The sequence below is a fragment of the Camelus ferus genome, chromosome 32 (assembly GCF_009834535.1).
Source record: "Camelus ferus isolate YT-003-E chromosome 32, BCGSAC_Cfer_1.0, whole genome shotgun sequence".
Classification (NCBI taxonomy): Eukaryota; Metazoa; Chordata; class Mammalia; order Artiodactyla; family Camelidae; genus Camelus; species Camelus ferus.
In genome coordinates, this window is record NC_045727.1 from 8757832 (window position 1) to 8780305 (window position 22474).

Below are 22474 nucleotides of genomic sequence, written 5' to 3' on the forward strand. Positions count from 1 at the left end.
CTCTGTAAGTAGCTTCTGTTCCGGGCATCAGCATGAACAAAGGAGGCACTGAATATGCCAATCCTGAAGTGTAGGCACGAAGTGGGCTGTGTTCTGGATACACAATGTTCTCTTTTTGTCAGTGCTCTTCCAAATCTCCTGATTATATCAATAAGGGAGACTCTATCTGGGGCTCATCTGTCCTGGAAGCCTTATATAGGGTTCCTGAATCCACAGGCAAAAGCAGAGACAGCTGCTCAATCAAGGCTAAAGATGTTCTTTGAAACTGAAGACAAACCTGGGAGAAGTGGGCAGGAATCATTGGGAGCATTTGAGGCTAACAGTCTGACATCCAGATGCGTTTCTGAATGTCCCATCTTCCCAGTTAAAAGTAAGCTCCTGTGTTCAAAGCTTTATTTTGTATGCTCTCTTTGAGGTATTTACAAAGTGTGCTCCAAAATTTATTGCCTTGACTTGGATTTTAGTATGTTAGAGCAGGAGGGTGTCATTGAGATGTTCCATAAGACACACATTACAAACATGCTCCTTTCCTCCTTGCCTATAGCCAGAGCAGACATCACCAGTCAGTTATCACAGTCTTCTACACTGAGCTCAGATCTGGACGCAGCATTGTAGACCATCATCAACTGATCAGAAATGATTTGGTCTGCATCAGCGCAGTTGATCTTAGTCCAGATCTCCTCAGTGCCAGAGAAGCTGTCTGGCAGGTCTGTTTCTGAACAACCCAACTGTATACCTCTACGAGCTAAGCATTGGTAATGGTGATGCATTTAATGAGGATGATAAAATTACTCTGATCCTTTGGAGAGAGCAAACGTTCCTTGAATGTGGAATTGGATATCTCAAATAATTGGTTCCTTTAGCAGAAATGGGAAATTCCAGCATCCATCATCTTATTTCCTTCCGGAAACCCCCACTCTTAGTTCTCTTGGTTGAGGTAGGAGGGACATCACCTCCCTGCTCTGGGGGCTTCTATGTGACCAATCAGAGCACTTCATCCCTCTGGCCTCAGTGACCAGTTCCAAGGAGGGCATGCAACCCAAGCCAGGTGTGGTGGAGTAGATCACAAGGTTTAGTTCAGGTTTGAAGGTGGACAAGAGTAAGTCCTTTGGACTTGGTGGCTTTTACTTTTTTGTTTTACTGTTAAAGTGGTTGATAAGCAACATAGAGGATATAAAGGACATAAGCCTGTAGGTGGGGAATGTGGGTCATTATCTCATTGAGGCATCTGTGACCTTTGATGTCTTAGCGCAGTGGGATGTTGGCCCTGTCAAAGATGACAGAACAGGGACTCGTTGCCTTGTATATTGCACCATGTCAGCACCCAGGCACAATATTTATTATATGTAAGGCAATAATGCTCTGACTCAGAAACCACATGTTCAAGCTCTGAGGTCCTAGGCCTTGAACTCAGCACTGGGGCAGTGTTCCCTTATCTGATTCTTTGCTGAAGGCCTAGGAGATTTGCACTTAGGGCTTTTCAGCAGACAGGTCGGGTCATAGCTTGTCATCTCAGGGTACGAGATTCCATTCCAGGACTTGTTGGACTGTTGGCAAAGAAGTTCTTGCTTTCTACTGGAGTTGGACCTGACAGGAAGTAAGCTTAGAAGTGGAATAAATACTTCAGGGAGAATTTTCCTGAGGTTGAATTAAAGATAGAGCTCCAAGATATGAAGAGAGAGAGAGATATCTCAAGCCCTATTGATTTCATTTGAGCTCCTGGATCCAGCCATGCCTGAAGCTTGTATGCCACTAGATTTTTTTTTTCAGTTAATTGAGCCATTAAGTAACCCCCCCCCTTTTTTTCACTTAAACCAGTTTGAGTCAGGTCTCTGTCACTTCCACAAAAACAGTTCTAACTAAGGCAGACAGAAAGTGAGGGTCTATGGAGTGTCCTGTTTGACTTGTGTTGCTATTCAGAACTCATCACTGGGAAAGGTAATAGTATGTGAGCCAGGAAACCTCCACCTTTGATCATCTCCTTACAATTACTCACCTTCTTAGAGTAGCAGCTTCTGTTTTGTGATACAAGAGAGTTTTGCTTGATGGTTGCTTAATGTGTCTTGTAAAGGAGACACCCTAAAGGCAGAGGAGAAATTCCTCAAGAGCAGCCAGGAACAATCAGATAAGCTGCATGACAATAATATTGGTCACTATTGAGCATAGAGCACTTAACTCTGTGCTGGATGTTGTAGTCATCAGCTCACTGAGTCCTACCAACAGCCGTATGAGGTAGGTACTTCTGTTAACCCCACTTTACAGATGGTGAGACTGAGGCACTGATGAGGGGGAAGTAATTTGCTTAGGGTGACCTTGCTAATAAATAGCAGAAAGAAAGGGAAAGAGAGAGAGGAGGAGAGAGAGAGATGGTGGAGTGCTTTGCCTTGCAAGCCCTTTTCCACATGCATGAGCCTGGCAAGTTACTGGCCCTGGAGTAGGTGACTTGTCACCGGGGGTAGGTCATGCAACAGTGCTCATCATAAAGGAAACAACGTCTTCTACGGTGGGTGCATATCCCTGCACCTAGCTGGCTAGTGTAGACCCCAAGTTAATCTACCAGTCTCACTAGCTACTGCCTGTTTAATCAGGTGTGCTTTCTCCACATTTCAAATTATATTTTAAAAGATGCTGCCTCTGACGAGATCCAGGGATGGGTACTGAGACAAACAGGCCAAAGTTTGAGAAGTAGGGTATTTGCCTAATCTCAATGGTAGTATCTCCTCCAAGATCTTTATCAGTTACAAAGGGGGGTAAATCATAACTTTAGAATGGAGAAACCTGGCAGACACTCATATTAACCAAGTGATCAAGGTTAATATCACTAGTAAATAAGACATTACAACATCTTAAACCTCTGACACAATGCACTAAGAAGGAGGCAGCATCATTTCTGTAGCATTCTTGCCCCAAATACAAAATCTCTGTGCAATCATGGGAAAAATCAACAAATCTAAGTCAAGAGACATTCTACCAAATAACTGGCCAGTCCTCTTTAAAAGTGTCATGAAGGGCAAAGAAAGACAGTGGAATTGTTACGTATTGGAGAGAATTAGAGACATGACAACTAGATGTAATGTGGGATCTGGAAACAGAAAAAAGACATCAGTGAAAAACTGGTATTAACCAAATAAAGTCTGTACATTAGTTGGTAACAGTGTACCAATGTTAATTTCCTGGTTTTGATAGTTATACTATGATCATGGAAGATGTGAACATTTGAAGCTGGGTGAAAGGTATATGGGAACTCTCTGTAGTATTTTTGCAACTTTTCTGTGAGGCTGAAGTTATTTAAAAAGTTAAAAAAAAAAAAAAAAGAAACAACTCCTGATGCTGCTTCTTTACTTACCTGTAAATCAAGGATGTGGAAAAACTGGCATTTTCACACACTGCTGGTGGGTTGACAAACTGAGAAATAGATTTAGAGGCCTGAGAAATACGTATCAAAAGTCTTAAGCATGTGAGTCCCTTTGACCTAGCAATCACACTTCCAGGCATTGACTTTAAAAAAGAAGAAACAAGAAGGTGGTGCAAAAATGTATGGATGAAGATGTTCATTGCTGTGTTGTTTATAATACTGAAAAATTGGAAGCCACCATATCTTATATTTGTTCATAATTTTTTATTGAAATGTAGTCAGTGTACAACATTGTGTCAATTTCTGGTGTATAGCATAATAGTTCAATCATACATATACATGCATATACATACATATATTCATTTTCACATTTTTCACTATAGGTCAGTACAGGATACTGAACATAGTTCTCTGTGCTATACAGTATAAACTTATTGTTTATTTTATATATAGTAGTTAGTATCTACAAATCTCAAACTCCCAACTTAGCCCTTCCTACCCTCTTCCCCTCGGTAACCATACATTTGTTTTCTATGTTTGTGAGTCTGTTTCTGTTTTGTAAATAAGTTCATTTGTCTTATACTATCTTATATTTAAGTGAAAACTGTAAATTACAAAATAATATGTGTAGTATAATCTTTTTTATCTAAAAATATCTTTAAGGTCTGAAAGAACACATCAAACTGATAACTGTAGATATCTGTGGGAAGTGAACTGAAGGAAGCATTGTAATTTTCTTTATACTGGAGTTTTAACACACATCAGATATATTATGGGGACAAATGCAGATGTGCACTTTTTGAGAAACAGGCATGAAGGACTGCAACAAAGAAATGAAGTCAGCCCCTCCCTCTGCTCCCTGGCAGTAGGGCTTGCCACGTGTGATTCCTCCCTTATCAAGCTCTTTATCTGCCTCCACCGGCTGGAGCTGTGATTCCGGCCAACCGGAAGTAATATGCCTGTAAGAAAAGCTGCAGAATTGCAGGTGCTTTCTGCTGACTGTGAACTCAGAGCAAAGGTTAAGGCATGGGTCTGTCTGGGTAGTCTCCTGGCAGGAAGTGGTCTGGTCCGCTTGGATTGGGCTCCCAAAAGTAGTAGACCACTGCTTCCTGGGGACCCCCGGCAGAACTCTCTGCAGGGACTCAAGAACAAGAATGGGGAAGAAGGAGGGAATTTTAGGGGAGAGGGAAGGAAACAGGAGAATTCAGGAGTCTGAATTCCAGGGATGGAGCATCTTTATTTTCATTGTCTACCGGAAGATGGTGAATAGGAACTTTGGGGGACAGGTGAACTGACAGAGGGGAAATTCCATAGTAAGGGCTAACATCCACCTGTAGCTAGAGCAGCAGAGGAAGTACTGAGACATAGCTGTGGAGCTTAGCTCCCCTTTGATGTTTGGGGCAAGTCATATAATCTTTCTAAGCCTCAGTTCATCTGCAAAATGGATACAATACTATTCCAGAGTGTGGCTGTAATGATGCAAGATGTAATCATGCAGATACATTTCTCTCATGGCTCCAGTCAACTGGGACCCCCCCCCCTTTCCTTATTAATGGTTTATACCAAGTACTTTGGCTCTCAATTATGTATTATCTCGGATAGTTATTTAACTTTCCTGCATGTGGAGAATCACGTTCATGCTGCTTGTGAGTTCTATCTGAGTTGAGATCCTGTATTGCACTTCTGATAACCAGATATGGTGGCAACCATAAAGCAACAGCCTGGCCAGTAATCATTTGATAAAGTGGTTGAAATTTTTTAGTTTCTGGGCCTCTCGAGGTGGGGTGTCCCAGGTCTGACTTGCAAGCTAAAGCTGAGTGTCTTCTTAAAATGTAGAAGTTTCTTGAATCTCTCTCCAGAACAATCCCTTATGAGTATTGGCAGGTGGAGGAGCCAGATTTTCTGGGGACAAACAGTGTATATAATCTGAGAGGCCCTTTTAAATAATTTGAACACAAGATTATTATTTTTTATTGAAGTAGAGTTGATTTACAATACTGTGTTAGCATAGTGATTCAGTTATACATACATATACACATACTCTTTTCCATTATGGTTTATTACAGGATATTGAATATAGATCCCTGTGCTATACAGCAGGACATTTTTGTTTATCTATTTTATATGTAGTAGCTTGTATCTGCTAATTCCAAACTCCTAATTTATCCCTCCCCCATCAAACACAAAATTATGATTGCAAAATTGCTAGGGCCTTGCAAGTAGTGCATTCGGGCATGTGTGTGTGTCCCCATACACCAGAACCATCCAGAGTTTGTCCAGGGATGAAGTTGGTACAAAAAGAAGCTGCCTCTATGTGTAGGTCTGGATGTATATTCACCCACTCATGAGTGAGTGAAAACTGCTGTCAATTGTGGCTTTGACCCTTCTCTCTGCCTCTTGTTGTTGTTTCCTGGGATCTTCTGTCCACTTCAAAAACCCCATGGGAGGTTTCTCTCTCTGGTACCAGGCTGGGTGCTGAGCACACAGCAGAGAAGGAGGCATCAGTGCCTCAGGCCTCATGAAGCTCATGGGTGGAGGAACCCTTGGGATTGCTGAAATCCCTGGACCCTCTCAGACCTGGGACTTACCAGAGAAATATCTTGAGCATGGGAATTCCCTCCTAAGGCCCAGGATATCGCCAGGTAGACAGAATGTCATCACCTAATCCCTTCATATGACATGAGGCACAGAAGCATGTGGAGGAAGATGGGGGGGGGGGAGTGATAGAGAGCGGCAGGGAATTCCACCACTTGCTTCACACACCAAGGAAAGGCCGAACCAGTGTGACAAGGATGCCAGTGTGGGAAAGGAAGGGACATTGGTGAGGAGTAGTGACAGTGAACTTGGTTCAGATTCTTGCCGTGTACCAGGCTGATGATTGAACTTGTCTGAGCCTCAGTTTCTGTCTCTGTAAACTGGGTTCAAGAACAGGGAACATCTCATAACTTTCAGGAAATTAACTGAGATAAAATAAGTCTATAGCACAATGCTTGGTGCTTAGTATATACCCATTTATCCCCCCTAAACAGGGGAAGCAATTCTTCCTCCAAGAAAAACACATGAACACCAGACTGTGGTTGGCTGCTAGGTTACATACTGTTGTTGTTAATACTCTATCTCTAAGGATCTTATCCATCTCTATCATTTATGCTTTGGAAAATATATTTTCAGTTGAGACATGGAAGAAGAGCTTCTGTAGTGGTTGAATGTGATTTCAAATTGCATGGATGTGGAATAGAGTTTCCTCGCTGGCAAAGCTCTCCTTGTGGCTCCACTAAAGTTCTTTAGACACTCCTACCAATGTGTTTGTACTGTGCCACCTGCACCTGATACACCTTTTCCTTCTCCTTCAGTCCAAATTCCACTAATCTTTAGGGCCAGCTTTAAATACACCACCTCCCTGAAGCCTTTGAATGTTCTATCTATGTCTTCTTCAAAGCCTTATATTTCTGTTCTTCTATGCTTTTAATTGCATGTGTCTTACCTCCTCTACCTATCTTTGAGGTCAGAGAGGTGAGTCTTTCCTCATTGCTGCAGAATGGCTGTAGAGGCTCCAGACAGCACATCCTCTAAGGTTAATGTCCAGAGGAAAAGAGAACTTTGAGCTTCACTGGCCTGACTGGGTCAAATTTTATCTACGGACCAATCGTGGTATCCAGGAAATGGGTAGGGTGATTAGTTCAGACTGGGGACTGGCAAACTTTTTCTTCCAGGGCCAGATGGTAAATATTTTAGGCTGTGAGCCATATGATCTCTATTGCAACTACTCGGCTCTGCTATTATAGCATGGAAAGAGTCATAGACCATATGTAAGTGAATGGGCATGGCTGTATTTGAATACAACAAGTTTTGTTATTTACAAAAGTAGGTGACTGACCCATGGGCTGTAGTTTGTTGACTCCTGGTTTAGGCCCATTAAAGTCCCATCCCCAGAGCGAGATGGACCCAAACCAGATGGACTAAGTGTGTGGAAATTCTGCAGAGAAATTCAGTGTACTATTTTGCCATGAGAAACATTTAAGGTTGACGGGAAGAACAAAAAGCAAGTTACTGACTGCAAGGTCATTGCCAAATAAGGGTCCCCTGGCCAGCAATCAGTTTTGTGCAGCGTGTTTAAGTAGCAGGAAGAGAACCAGGCTTATCTACTTAGAGAACCTCCTTACTCCCAAGGACTTCTCCCCAGTTCATCGGGAGGAGGGAGTTGGCTAGGAAGCCCTCACATTTATGTATATTCTATATCTCTCCAAAGCACTTTCGGATGTATGATTTCAAACTCTTTCTGTGTATTATCCTCATTTTACAGATGAGGACATTTAACCTCTAAGTATGAAATGGAAGACTTGAAGAAAGAAACAATACACTGGCCACGCAAGAAGGGCATCGTCCCCATCCCAATCTCATGGCAAACCTCAGTAACCCACGAGTGCTTATTATCTCCCAGGATCCATGCGCATCTCATTTATCTTCTGTAGAAGAGTTCTAGGTAGATGTCACAAGTGCCGTGGTTCCCTTTTCCACATCTCCTCCAATCAATTCTGATTTCAGCCTCTGCAGCGGTGGACAGTTCCCTGTGAACTCAGACACACCTTACATTGACAGTCTCAAGGACTTGTTCCCTGGATTTCTGCATTTGCCCCAGGACCTTCTCTAATGCTCTGAGAGCCTGCTAGGTGGCACTCAAGCTCTGTCTAGAAGTGCAGGGACCTAACCAATGGACAATCCATTGAATAAATACTCTGTGCAAAATCTAAGACCCTGTTGCCTACTGCAGAGACCTTGATAATACACTTATAAAAATGGCTCTCCCCCTCCTCATTTGCTCATTTCTGCTTTTTTGGGATCACTTTCCAAATAAATTACCTGCCTATAAATTCATGACGTGGGGTCTGCTTTCGGGAGAACACTAACTAGAACAACTAGGGTAACAACCAGGACAACTATGGGTCCCCGCTTTTGCCTGTTAGAAAACTAACTCTAAGAATTCAGGTAACTTCCCCAAGCTGGTCTTTCTGATTCTAGAGTTAATGTTCCTACCCACAAAGTAGTACCATTCTAACAACAGGACTTCAGATCACAGTTGGGCACCAAGCGTTGTTCTGGTGCATTCAGTGCTACATTTTGGTGGGTGAAAGAAGCTAATTTGGATTTGACAGAGAGGAAATGAGCCAGTTTTCTCTCGTATAACTAGCCTTATTTCCAGTCATCCCATTCAGGAACGGCCGTGTTCACCCAAGGAAACACCACTAAGGTCTCAGAGTTTCTAGATAATTGAAGCGCTTCCCTAAATCAAACCCCATGAGAAGAGTATGGCAAAGATAAGCATGTCAAAGCCTACAAAATGGAAATAATGAGCAGGAATCCCTCTGTCCTTTATTGTAGCAGTTTCAATCCAGGTCAGTGCCTAGGTACAGACAAGGGTAGAGGATGTGGCAAAATGACCCTCCTTAAGGCACCATGGGAAATTCCTGGCTAGCTCAGTTGAGGTTGAAAAATGTGCCTTTTGTTGACTGTTTAGTTCACTGCTTGGTCCAGCACACTTGGTCCTGTGTGGTTGGATCTTCTTTCTGATGGTCAGTAGGTGCCCAGTTGCAACTCTTCTGCATAGGAAGAGGAACCCTGGGGATGTGGAAGCAGATGTGAGAAAATGTTTCCCAAAGCATTCTCCTCATGTCCCTTGCCAGCAATACCATTCACAGTAGTAACTGGAGCAGCTGTTTAGCAAAGCGCATAAGCATTCAAGCTCCGGAGTCTGAGAGGCTGGCGTTTACATCCTGATTTTACCATTTACCAACTCTGACTTTGCGTAAGTGATGTTACCCCTGAGATTGAGTTTCCTCATTTGAAAATTGGGAATCACAGATCTGACCTCTTAAGATTGTTGCGCCGATTGAGACACTGTCCATGAAAGTAAACAAGTGCCCGCTGCATGTTAAGGACTTGATGATTCTGAGTACTGTTGTCACTACTGTATACAGGTATACCAGTTGTCCATACAGCTCTGTCTGTCAGAGTGAGCTCCTTGCAATGTATACCTGTCTCATTCATCTTTTTGTCCCCAGTGCCTCAGAAAGTGTCTTGCACTTACTCAATACAGGTGCTCAATACAGACTTGTTGAAATCATGATAATGTAAAGACATTATCACTTGACCACCAAAATCTGCTTCCTTTTCCTCTTGGCACAAAGAGAGACTTTATTTCCCAGCCTTCGCTACCATTGGGGCCATGTCATTGAGTTGTGGCCAGTGGAATGTGGACAAAAGTGATGTGTGCTTCCTTCCAGACTAGGGCATAAAACCCCTTGTGGGATCTTCTAGTTCAAGGGTCAGCAGACTTTTTCTCTGAAGATAAATTTAAGTATTTTTTGCTCTCTGGACCGTGGGATCTATTGTCACAACTACTCAGGTCTGCCTATTGTAACGTCAAAGCAGCCATAGACAATATGTAAACGAATGAGCATGACTAGGCTCCAACAAAACTTTATTTCAAAAAGAGGTGGAAGGCTAGATTTGGCCCATGGGCTGTAGTTGACCTCTGTTCTAGTGTCTCTCCATCTTTCATGGAGATGTTGGAGACCAAGTGTCTTGGCATTGCCACGACTGAAGAGCCTGAGTCTCTGAATGACACTAGGGAGCAGAGTTCCCCGAGCCTGCCACCAGAGTTCACCATGATGTGAGCCAGTGAGTTAGACACTTTCATTGTAAGTTAGACACAGTGGTTGTTTGTTACAGCAGAAGACCTATCCTGACTCATACACTGAATGATCCAGAGACCAATTAGACTCACATCCATAGCTGGGAAGAGCAAAATATAAGAATTTAGTTGGGATTGCTGTCAGAATAACAGTAATTACAGTAAAGAAATTTTCATATATTCAGCACATTGTGCTTTTCAAACCCTAACCATCATAAGTTGGTCTCATTTTAATCTTTATCCCATCAGGTAGACTCAGCAGAGGTTATTATCTGTACTTCATGCATGAGGAAGCTGAGACCAGGGAGGTGACTGACTTGCCCAAGGGCTGCTGGGAAATGACAGAGCTAGGAGTCCCACCAGCCTCTACTCCCCTGGTGCGCCTGTTGCCACCCCATGCAGTATCCAGGATGCTGTGTCCTTAGTTTAAATACAATTTCAGAAACCACCAGTGTTGACTGATTCCCACCAAGTGCCAGAGCCTGCCCTGAGCATTTTACAGATATAATCTCCTTTATCCCTCACCATAACCCAATGAAGTAGGTTCATTTTTAATTCTAGTTTAAAGGAGAAAACCAAACCTCAGAGAGGATAAACCACTTACCCAAGACCACAGAGTTCTTAGGTCCCAAAGCTGGGATTTGAACTCAGTTCCCTCTAAATTGAAATTTGGTTCTCTGTGAACAAAAATAAGAATTTTTGGTGGGAGAAAGCTTCAGCTATTTTCCACTTGATCTGTGGGGAAAGCAAGGTTTAAGAGCTCTTCTTTCATCTGTTCAAATGTATTTATTGATAATCCACCTGTGGATTGTCCACCTGTTAGGTGCTGAGATCAGAACGGTGAAGCAGACAGATCTGTCCTTCTCTGTTGTGTTTAAGATCAGAATGGCAAAGCAAACAGATGTTTCCGTCCTTGTGGGGTCTCAGTGATAGTCAGCTCAGCCACGTTCCAAGCTCAAGTCACCTGTGGCTGGAGTAGGAGCCCAGGATAGCCCCACCCTATCTCCACTGAATGCGTTCTCCAATGGAGGGAGGATTTTTTGTTACCAGAGAAGAGAATGATAGGAGACCAACAAGACGGCACTGTTATTTATAGATGCTTAACACTGTTGGGGAAGAGGGATCAAGAGAGCTCCCTGAAGAGGTGACATCTGTGCTGAAGGATGAGCGAGAGGGAGGCAACCAGTGAATAGGCAAAAGGACACTGATGGTGTCCAAGAAAGGAGAGGCAGCAGGCTTAAATACCTGGGTGCCAGGGGGCACTGAAAGAATTTTGGTAGAGCCACAGCATGGATTGGAAAGAATGGGGTTGGGGAGCAAATGAGAGAGATGAAATCGAACAGGCTGGACAATGGAATGCTTTGTACACCGTATTAAGGGCTTTGGACTTGATCCAGTGGGTAATGAGGAGCCATTGAAGGTTTTAGGCGGGGAGTATGACATGATCAGATCTGTGGTTCAGAAAGATGGTTTTGGGAAAGCTGTCTTGTTCATGGCTGTGCCCTCAGTGCCTAGAACAGAGGTGGGCACATAGTAAGTTTGAATTAGAGAGCCTAGGAACAACTTGCTATGGGTCATCAGAACCTCTCCCCACCACCCCCCCCCCCCCGGATGAAAAGTCACTCTGTATACAGATTTAAAAATGCTTTTGGATTAGGGATTCAAAGCAGTGTGAGTGACAATATTATCTCTCATTTTTCTCATCTTCTCTGCTTTCAAAGGACTCCGTCCCGCTTTATTCCATCCCCATCAACCACCCTTATTTTCATATCTTCGCTTAACAAGTTGGCAGTCCTAACTGCCTTCCACACACAGAGACACTGATTCCTGGAAGTGGAGGGAGGCTGCTGGATGCTGGCGGCCACTGCCCTGGGGCTATTTCCTCTTAGGATCCAAACTACCTGCAAGCCTTTACGCTGCTGAAAAGAAACATCCCCATGTATCAGGATACGCCTGGTTAATTTCAGGTCTTTGAGGCTCAGGCAATCCCCTTGACATATCAGAGCAGAAAGAAAAGACGGGCAACTCCATTGAAAGTGCCAGCATCCAAACCAATGTGTCATTGATGGAGGAGACAGTTGGCTATAGTTTAAAAAAAGAGAGGGGGATAGACTTTAAAGTTATAGGGTCTTTGTTCAAAACTCCAGGCTCTGTCCTTTATTAATTGTGTGGCAATTTAATTGCTCTATGGCTCAGTTTTCTCCTCTGCAAAATGGGCATCACTTTTCTATTTTGCAGGTTTTCGTGAGGACTAAATGAGCTGATGTAGAACGAAGTGGTAGCTGTTTGGGAAAGAGTAGCTTTGATTTGCTGGGGAAAGTCAAGCCCAGATGCCATCAATGCATGAGCTTTGATATGGGTCAGAGACTGAGCCAGGATTGGATGGGGAGGACACGGTGATTTGGGGTCTGTTTTCTCTCAGTAGTTCTTCCTTGCCTCTTTTTCTCCCTTGCCCTTTTCCAAGTCTGTTTCAAAGTTCTAACTGTGACGGGGGTATAACCACAACTCTGCAATGCCCGTCAAAAAATTCTTAGTTAGAATTCTGTTGATTTGCAAGTGACAGAAGTGTCACAGTTCACTTACTGGCTCAGTAACTGGGAAGGACAGGTGTGGAGTTGGTTGCAGGAGCCCATCCATGGGGTGACAATTCCTCTCTCCCTCATTCTCATTTTCACTTCTCTGTTGGCCACATTCTTCCCTCTGACAGGGGGCTTCCCTTTCATGGCACGGTGGCTGGGGTGGTGGGGACGCAAGGTCACAGGAAACTCTAAGCTTTATCATGTCAACTTAACGGCTCTAGAGAAAAGAGCCTCTTGTTCCCTACTTCAGACTAGGGGAGGGCTGTGATTGGCTGTCTTGGGTCACATGTCCACTACTTGAACCAGTCATCAGTCACTGGGACCAGGAGATGGTGTACTCTAGCACTATGATAGGGCAGGCGTGGGTCATGTGACCTAGGTCCCATGTGACTGCTGCCCTTGAGAGGGTTGCGTGATTGGTGGTCCCATCAGAACTACATAGATGGCAGAGAACATCCCCTAGAACTCTGTATATGTGTGAGAGACACCTTTACTAGAAAGAAAAAAAAAAGAAAAGAGAAAAGGAAAGAGGGAGGCTGGTCAGACAGTAAACATTCCTTTTCCTTTTTTCTCCCTGCCTCCCATGTTAACTAGGGAATCTACATCTGTGCTCAGTAAACACCAGCCCTGCCAGGACCTGCTAGATTTGTGAATAACGGAAGGGGAGGGTGGATTTTGGGTTTAGACATGTCTGAGATCAAATTCCAGCTTTTCCCTTTTCTGGCTGTGTTACTTTGGGCAAAGTACATCACTTCTCTGAGCTTCAGTGTCCTTGTGTTAAATGAATATCATAGATCTACCTTATATGACAGTTGCAAAGGTGAAATAAACATGCTTCAATAAGAGGTAGCTCGTATAAGAATAATAATTATTATTATCATAATTATCATTAGTATTTTTGGAATTGAGGTAGGTGGATGGGAAGGGATTCCAAGAAGAAAACCTAAGAGAGACACTCACAGTGTTAGAATTGGATTAGATGATTGAACCCAATGACTTCACTTTACAGATGGGGAAACAGAGGCCCCAGCAGAGAGCCTGGCCTGTGTTAGGTACATGAGGGTGAACTGAGGAACTGCAAAGATGAGGGCTTTGCAGGAGACTGTGCCTGGAGTCAGTTAGCCTTGCCAAGAGCTTTCAGAAATTATGAGGCCACAAAAATGCTTTTTGGCTGGAAGCATCCAAATGGGCTCCACCCATCTTGCTTACAGTCAGGCCTCCTTCTCACTACTGGACCCAGTGTTGCCAGACTGGTGAGTCTGGATTTTTTTTTTTAATAATTTATTCTTGAAATAATTTAGAATCTCTGGGGTTTTTTTTGTATGAGAATTAGAACTTTGAAAATCTTGGTTATGGCATGACCTTTTCTCAGTACTCATGTAAAGTGTTCGTTCGTTCGTTCCTTCCTTCCTTCCTTCCTTCCTTCCTTCCTTCCTTCCTTTCTCCCTCCCTCCCTCCCTCCTTCTCTCCCTCCCCTTCTCTTCCCTCCCTCCTCTTGCCCAACATTTAAACCTTCAGTGCATTGTGCTGGGCACTGTGCCAAGGGTGGGGTCAAAGAATCACTCATTTGTACATTTACAGTACTTCTCAAGTTCATCTATATGCCTGGCATTACGCCAGGACCCTGAGCACTGGGGATGCAGCAGGAAACAAAACACACGTTGTTCTTGCTCCTATGGAGCTTACATTGTAGTGTTTCCCATTCTAGACACTGGATGTTTAGTCTGGGTTGAGTGTCTTCAGTGAGAACGGCTGGCATGGGGTAAGGTGGCGAGGTGGGCGAGGCCAGAGCATGGTGAGGGGTTTGGAATTCATTGTGAGGGCAAGGGGCAGTCACTGAAGGTTTTTGTTTTGCTGGTGAGGGTCCCACTAAGACTCATGTTTAGGAGGAAGCACTGCATTATCTAGCACCACTCCTTCCCGAATTCTCTGGGCTCTGGTCCCTCTGACCTCTCGTTTTCAGCAATGTGCTGTGCTTCTGCCTCTCCGGGCTCTTTGAGAAGCCATTCCTTCCACCTGGTAGCCCTTTCCCCTCTTTATCTAGTTAACTCCTCATCCTTAGGTGTTCACCTCCAATGTTTCTTCCCCTGGGACATTTTCTTTCATTCTTACCCCACCTTTCCTGACCAGGCTGAGTCCCTAATCTGCGCTCTCAAAACATCCAGGATTTCTCTTTGTTGCAGTGACCACAATTAAAAAAAAATGAATTGTGTGATTGTTAAATTAATTTTTTTCTGTGAGACAGTAAGCTCCATGTAGATAGGGTTGAGTCTGCCTTGTTCATTTTTATAGCTCCAGCATCCAGGACAGTGTTTGGCACATAGGATGCAGAATAAGTATTGGTTAAATTAAAAAATGAATGACAAGGGGAATGAGTGAATGAATGAATGAAGGAGTAAATGTTTGAAGGAATGAATGAATGAGAAAATGAATGAGAGAATGAATGAATAAATGAGTGAGTGAATGCATGGGTGGATGAATAAATGTGTGGATGACTGAATGAATGAAATATCATCCATAATGTTTGTTGTGATTAGACTGGGAGGCCTAAATCTGTCTGTAACCTCTTCCCTGGCCTAGTCACTTTATGGCTTTTTCAGGAGTCGCAAGACCTTATGAATCATTTCCAGTTCTCGCTCCCACATGCTAAGAGGAAATCGTTTTCATCCCTGTATCCACTCTGATCGATTGCTCATGGCTGCCTAGAGCTGTGTGAGAAGCCTTGGGAAGCTGCTTTGGGCTTGGTGGAGGATGCCACTATCTGTTAGTAATATCTGCATGGGTAACTTAAGGAGAACATTGTCATCTATTCTTTCTATTTGTTAGCTTTGGGCTCTTAGGGCAACTGTCCCCTGATAGTAGGGCTCCTTTGAATTTTAAAACTAATTTCTCTCTCATTGAGAAAACTCAGAGATCTTTGAGGATGTGCACTGACCCAAAATATATCAGTTCTGCTAGTATTTGGCATGAAATATGTGATTTTACCTCTTATTTTCTTCTTTCTCTTCAATTCTGGTTTCTCACAGCCTTGATTACAAGCCCCTTGAGGGACCACTTAGCTCCATCTGGAGAATTAAACCGACAAATTCAGTAGGTTGTTTTGTCCCTTGGGTTGAAACCAGAAAGTAAATTAGTTCCCTCCAGGAGAATTTCTCAGAATGCAGTGTTGGACCAGCTGCAATAGAATCACTGGGAGCTACTGGTTAAAACGCAGCTGACTAGACCTCGCCTTCTTCCCTTACCTCTCAGTTAAACATCAGGAGGTGGCATCATCCATGAAAGGCAGTGAATGAGGTCAGGTGAGGACGAACTGATTTCTCTGGCATTGTAAAACGAGCTGGTGGCGGAGGAGAGGCCAAAACCACACTGATTCTCAGCCACGACCTGACCTGCAGTTCTCAGTTTCCTTCAGCCAAATCCTACTCCACTTATTTTTAGCATGGGGCAACAGACGAGGCAGTGGGCCAGCCCTGGGGAGATAGATTTCTACTTTTGGCTAGGCTGGTTATTAGCATATAACTTTGGGGCCTCAATTTCCTCAGCTGCTAACTGAGTGAATTAACATCATCACTGTCATCCCTTTCACTGTTAGAATCATCAGCAACACCATCACTACAGTCGTCAACAATATCACTGTCTTCATCACCATTTTTACCATACCCACCATCATCATCATCACTGTTGGTACCGTCAGCACCCACCGTCATTACCGTTGTTCTTATCAACCATATTCACCACCAGCATCATCATCCTTATTCTAGGTAACACTTACCCAGCATCCCCAATGTTCCGGGCACTCTGCCCTTCACTGTATAAAGCATTTTCTTATCTAACCCTCACAACCACCCTAGGGAATATGTGTTTACATGTGTATTATTAATACTATTATTCTAGTTTTGCTGGTGAGGCATCTGGGGCCAACCTTCCTAATGAGTGGTAGAGCACGAATCACATCCAGGCTACTTCTGTTCTTAACAACTTAATGAAGCCTCTCTAAACAATTTCTTAAGGTCCATTCTAGAATTAAATAAAACAAAACAAAACCCTCGTGTCTTTTCAAGTTTTGCCATCTCTGGGTACAGACAGAATGTCTGATTTTTTCGAAAACATGTTCCTTAGTAGAGCCAGGAGTTTTGAATGATAAGGTTATTTTATGGAGCTGCTGTTAGAGGACCTCTCTGAATTTGTCCAGAGAAGACTGAGGTCCAGAGGGACATGCCTTGTCTCTGGCCAAATAGCAAATTAGGGCCAGTCTTGGAAGCCATTCAGTTTTCCCCTAGGCAGGAAGAAAATTGGCAACAGGATCTCTGGTTAATTTTCCCAGTGCTTGTCAAGGAGAGGACTAGGAAAGCAGGGTTTGGAATGCATGGGTCTGGGTTCAAAAATCTTTGTTTTCTCCACTATTATATGATCTCGCTCAGTTGGCAGATGATTGGACTCTCTGGGCCTCAGTTTCCTTACCAGAAAAATGGGGCTCATAGTACCTCTTCCACTGTGGGACCAGAGGATTAAATAAGATAATGGATTCAAAGTACTTACTTAACACGTACCTAGGACATAGTTATTGCCTTCAACATCATGATTATAGTGACTAAATTATTATTATATAATACAGTTTATAAACATACAGCATATAGAATATATTTTTACTATATCTTGTATTGAATTAATGCTCACAGCTTTGTTTTCATTCTCTGTATATCATTTCTCTCCACTATACTATTTCATTGAGATGAAAAGGCTTAATACAAATGAACTGAACCTGAAATTCCAGGTTTAACTCAGCCTACAAGATCTTCAAAGCAACAAGGTATTGCTAGAATTATGTAACAAGGAGCCTCGAGATTTCTCCTAACTTACATCTGTGTGCAGCTGTGAAATTGACTTATCCCCCCCCCCCCAGTCAAATTATTAATTAGTTGCCTTATTGACTAATTTCTAAGCACTCAGTCAAATTGGGTAACCAATCCAATTAGGACAGGGGAACAGCAAAAAGCTTTAGTTCATCCATTTTTCAATTGGGTGCTTGTCATTGTGTGGAAAAGAGACTTGGAATCAAGGCCTCAAAACGTCACTTGAGGTTAGAAAATCCAGGGACAGTGATTATTGGGCAGTTTTATCTTATCTTCATTTCTTCCTCTGCTTGATTTCCTGTAATAAAAGAAGGGCAGGGGGTAGGGGGGAATCTTTCTAGTTTAAAGGTGGGAAGAAAGAGTTTGAAAGGCTATTATTTCTATTAAAATTAAATCAGAGCTATTGAATGCCTACTCTGTGTTGGGCACTTTTTCTTATTAGTAATAATGATTAGGCACTTTAAATGCTTTCTCTAATACTCTTTGTCATCCTAACCAACAGGATGTCAGAAATAAAATGAAAGGTGCTGTCATAAAGTTAAAAAAAAAAAACTCAGTATTTTTATAGAGCTACTAGCTTTTAAGGATCCCCAAATCTTTTGTAAACATCTTCTCCGGCATCTTCCAGATGGAAGGCGGTGGATTTTGCTGCTGTTTTACAAAGGTAAGGGTATTAAGGTGCAGAAAGTCTCGGCTGTTTTCTGAAGAGTAGCAACCGCTTCCACAGCCCTTTGCGTTGGCAGAGATCCTAAAACAGCCTTTGAGAGGGAAACAAAGACAAAAGAGCTACCGGCTTGTCGACCTGATTGAGAGGCAGGTACTTTCTCTTTCCTTTCTGGGTAATACGGGGAGAGGCGTTTGGTCCACCGACAAGAGCCAACACATCCCCCACGTTCCCCCGTGGGAGTCCGACCCAAGTAGGGTGACCCAAACCCCGGCTCCCTCTCTGAAAATCTTTCTCTTGGGGAAACCAAAACAAACAGCATGGAAAACTGGCTTTCTATTTGGAGGTTGTGGTGGGGAGGGCTGGCACCACCTCTACATCCCAAACAGGCTTTGGATTTGGTTTTATTGGCTAGTGAAAAGAATCATTTAATATTCAAGAGCCAAGCAGTGACAAAGAAATTCAGGTAAATTAGTTTCAGTCCTTATGTAGATAATCCTTCTTCTTTGGAATTAGAGCTTTAGAAATTAAAGCCTCCTTCCCACTTATTCCCTCTACCAGCCCTGTCCTCTAAGCTTTAAAAAAAAAACTCTCTCTTCCCTTGCTAAATCTCTTCAAGAAAGAGTTTCTTTTCTTTCATTCAGAAGGGTTGGGGGGAATTTAATTCACCCAAATATCCTACCATCAGGGCACGCAGAAAGTTCAATGAAATCCAAATTAGGTGCATTAAAAAAAAAGTTGTTTTTTTGCTGGGACCTTTAAAATATGCAGACATACACCAAGAGAGGGCTTCAAAGCCCATTTTAATAACTAACTACTTACCTGCTCAAAGCACTTACACACAGGTCCCTCTTTCACCCCAGTCCCAAACACTTAAAATGCAGTTAAAGGTTAAGCTTTTAGCCTCGGAAAGTAGCAACAGGCACTTGCACAGAAGCGGTGTCCATGAAATCGACGTGCCGGGGTTTTCCATTACTCTGTTGTAATTAACAATCCAGTAGTAAATTAATGATCTGGAATCCACAAATGGTGTGGAACTTGAGGGCTTAAATATTTAGCAAGGGCCCCTGACAGCATGTTGGGTTCTATAATTTGATTTTGTAACTGAAACTTACACAAAGGCGTGAGTCCCTGACGATTAACGATTTTCTAGGCACAGCCCCAAAGAGCGCCATTGACGCAATCTGGGGCCCCCTTAACCCCAGTTCTCCACCTTTTCATTTGATTTGTCTTTTCCTTTTTTATTTGTTCTGGATCCTCAGTTTCTCTTAGCTTGGAAACCCCATGATTCTACGATTCTTCTCCTCTCTTGTTAAATACCCTTCTCACTGAAAAAAAATTCAGTTTCCCCAGAAAGCGTATCAGTCACTGGGGTTAAAATGCAATATACCGTATAAATTTCAGGTGATATGAAACAAGAAAGGATCAGCAAAGATATAAAATATACATGGGGAAATGCAAGAAGCAAAAAAAAAAAAAAAAAAAAAAAAAAAGCAACCCTTCTAAGGCTGGCTGATGTTTAAATAACAACTTGGTATTTAGACATGAGAGGCTGGAAGTCAGGAAATTGGAGGTTCCCCCAGACATTCTGGGCTCTTAAATCTGTTGTCAGTAAAGGGGCACAATGGTGTGAATTTTTAGCTGAGCATCAGTCGGACTTCGAATTTCCTGGGTTTTTGTTGGCTCCTATCATAGTGAAATATTATATTCTTTTTCCCCAAATATATATCTAATTTCCTTTGCAAAGAGCGAAAAAAACTTTTTCCCACCAAGTTATAAGAAAACACATGTTATCTTTCCCAATAAGGCATTATCTATTATTGGAGGTTTTTGTGTTTGTTTGTTTAGAGAGCTAAAAAACATGTACAAAAATAATGTTTCAAACCCATTTATTGTGTTTTGTCAGATTAAAAAAAAAGCTGAGTTTAATTTATTATTTCATGTAGATATTTTGTAGACGTTCATGTTTGACATTTCCTGAGAGATATTTCCGTCTCTGAAGTCTTAAAAAAATGCGTATTTTAAAAGAATTTAGTCTTTTTTTCTATGTGTGTATGTGTGGTGGCAGATGGCAGGGTACTTTTAAGGTTCTTCATGTTTAGGATGTTTATTAACTTAAAAAATTTACTGGGAAATTATAAACTTTATAAAAGACAGACATCTCTTGAGAGTCAATTGCTTCCAACAATCCTTTTTTTTTAAAGAGGCATTTTCTACTCTTTCTTCCTATAATTACAGAATGTTTTAAATGTGAGTAATTATACCTTGACGTATCTCTTGATTTAAAGTGGACCTTTGAGAAGGATAGCAAAGTGGTTTCTGCATTTCATAGTTGAATAAAATCAAAAGCAGTTAAAAAAAAAGTATACAACCGGATTTGTTATTCTTTCAGAATCAGTCGTATATATAGGACTTTTGGGGGGGTGGGTGAGGGTGGGTGAAATTTCAGATCGGAACGAAGTTATAATCCACATCAGGAAAATCAGCCCTTTAATGAAAGAAATGGAAAAGGCTTAATCACCAAGACCCCTCCAACGTGACACTTCAAATCACATCAGAACTCTGCCCGGTAATGCAAAATGAGAGCCTTTCATCTGAAAAATGAAATGCTTAATGATTTCAATGAGTTCGTACCTCCCCAAATTCGAGATCTGTATAAAGCCTGGATTCTTTTATATCTGGGAATATGTATGGAAATGATTCTTTCTCTTGTTTTTTCCACTTCCCTTCTTGGCCCCCAACATGAAGGTAATTTGTTTTCTTTGGAAGAAGAGTTGGCGGGTGGAGAAGAGCAGGGTAGTTACAGAAAATACCAAATGGCATTTCCTAGCTATCTGAGAATATTAGTGTTTGCGAGGGTTAGATCTGCCCAGGGCAGAAGGCAAAACTTGAAATCATTTTCTTTCACAGCTGAGTTTTGGTGATTACATGTATTTGTCTGGAATGAAAAAAAAAAAAAAAAAAGGAATGAAAAGAAAAAAAGGAAGACTTAAATTTACAGAGAGTACCTACCTAATGAACTAGTTAACATTCTTACTATCAAGAAAGTCTACCCCATTCATAAATAAACAATTTAAAACCGCCTTTTACCCACATGCACACACTCTTGCTTTGAGCTCCTTTTAGCAATTTGGAGTACAGGAGATTAAAGTCTTTTGGAAACTTCCAAGGTCAGACCTCAACTAAAATAGGATTAAGGGGGTAAGGGGGAAGGAAAAAAAAATGAAGAGAAGGAAGGGTTTTATTCCCTCCTTCCCCTTTCCCCGAACTACCTGAAAGAAATCGGAAGTTATTTCTCAAAATCCACCTCTGCCCTGGCCAGTGGCAGCTCTTCAAAAGGTTCTCAGATTGTTTCAGAATTTTCCAATCCTCTTCTCCCTTCTTCCCCTACCCAGGGTAAGAAAAACAAGTGAAGAGAAGTTGAAGGGGGACGTTAGGGTCCCTTCCCCGCTGTACTCCAGGGGGCACTATGACATTAACAACTTTTGCTCAAAGAGGCTGCTAGTTTGATCATTGCTGAAAAGCGAAAAATCCCCCAACTTTGCGACCGTTTTCTCTTGAGATGTTCCAAGCCAGTATTCCAACAAAGGAAATGAAAAGGGGAAGCCAACTATTTTTCCCCTCCTTTTCTCTGTGTTCCATATTTAATGTTTAATTTCTGCACCAAAGACACAGGGCTTTGAATAGGGAAACATTCAAAGAGAAAACAGCTAGGTAAATATTTCTTTCTCTGTCTTCCCCTTCTTCCTTCCTTACTTTCCTCTCTCTTTCCTTCCTTCCTCCCCTCTTCTCTCTTCCTCGCCCCTTCTCTATAAATGTTTTCTTTTTTCATTTTCCTTTCCATCTCCTTCCTCCCCGTTTCCTCTCTCCTTTCCTTCTCTTTCCTACAAGAAAACAACAACAGAAACCACATCTTTCTCTCTACCTTGGTTGCATTTCTCCTGGTCCTTCATTTCCTCCATCCTTAAAGAAAGTCTTCCTAGACGCTGCTTGCTGTTCCTTCACCAGATTTAAGTCAGAAGCGCTGTTCTCTCAGTACATGTTGGGAGATCTTAACAGTAATTATGTAGCAACTTCAAAGCAAAACTATTCATGTGCTTTTCTCTCGTTTTCTGTATCTTTCTCCACACGTACACTCTCAATCCTCACCCCCCTAAACCCAAACAAAAAATCTTTTTCAAACAGGGCAGAAAATTGGGTTGAAGTTAGCAGCTGCTATTCCAAATGTACAATGATTGCAAAAACCTCCCCCAAATTTCTGGGGAAATAATGAAAGGACCCTGAAAAGGAGTAAAACTTGAAAAGGAAAAAAGAAAAGAAATAGAACTTCTT

The 22474-nt window shown here is 42.3% G+C and overlaps 2 long non-coding RNA genes across 2 annotated transcripts in view; one reads left to right on the forward strand and one right to left on the reverse strand.

Annotated features, from left to right (window-relative positions):
- LOC116660927 overlaps positions 1-22474 on the forward strand; it is a 318927-nt gene that overhangs the window by 87546 nt on the left and 208907 nt on the right. The window lies entirely within an intron of this gene.
- Positions 8769-22142, reverse strand: LOC116660926. The gene is made up of 3 exons (XR_004316589.1): positions 22068-22142; positions 15611-15690; positions 8769-8971 (listed from the first exon to the last, which is right to left on the reverse strand). It is a non-coding gene; the product is annotated as an uncharacterized LOC116660926 (long non-coding RNA).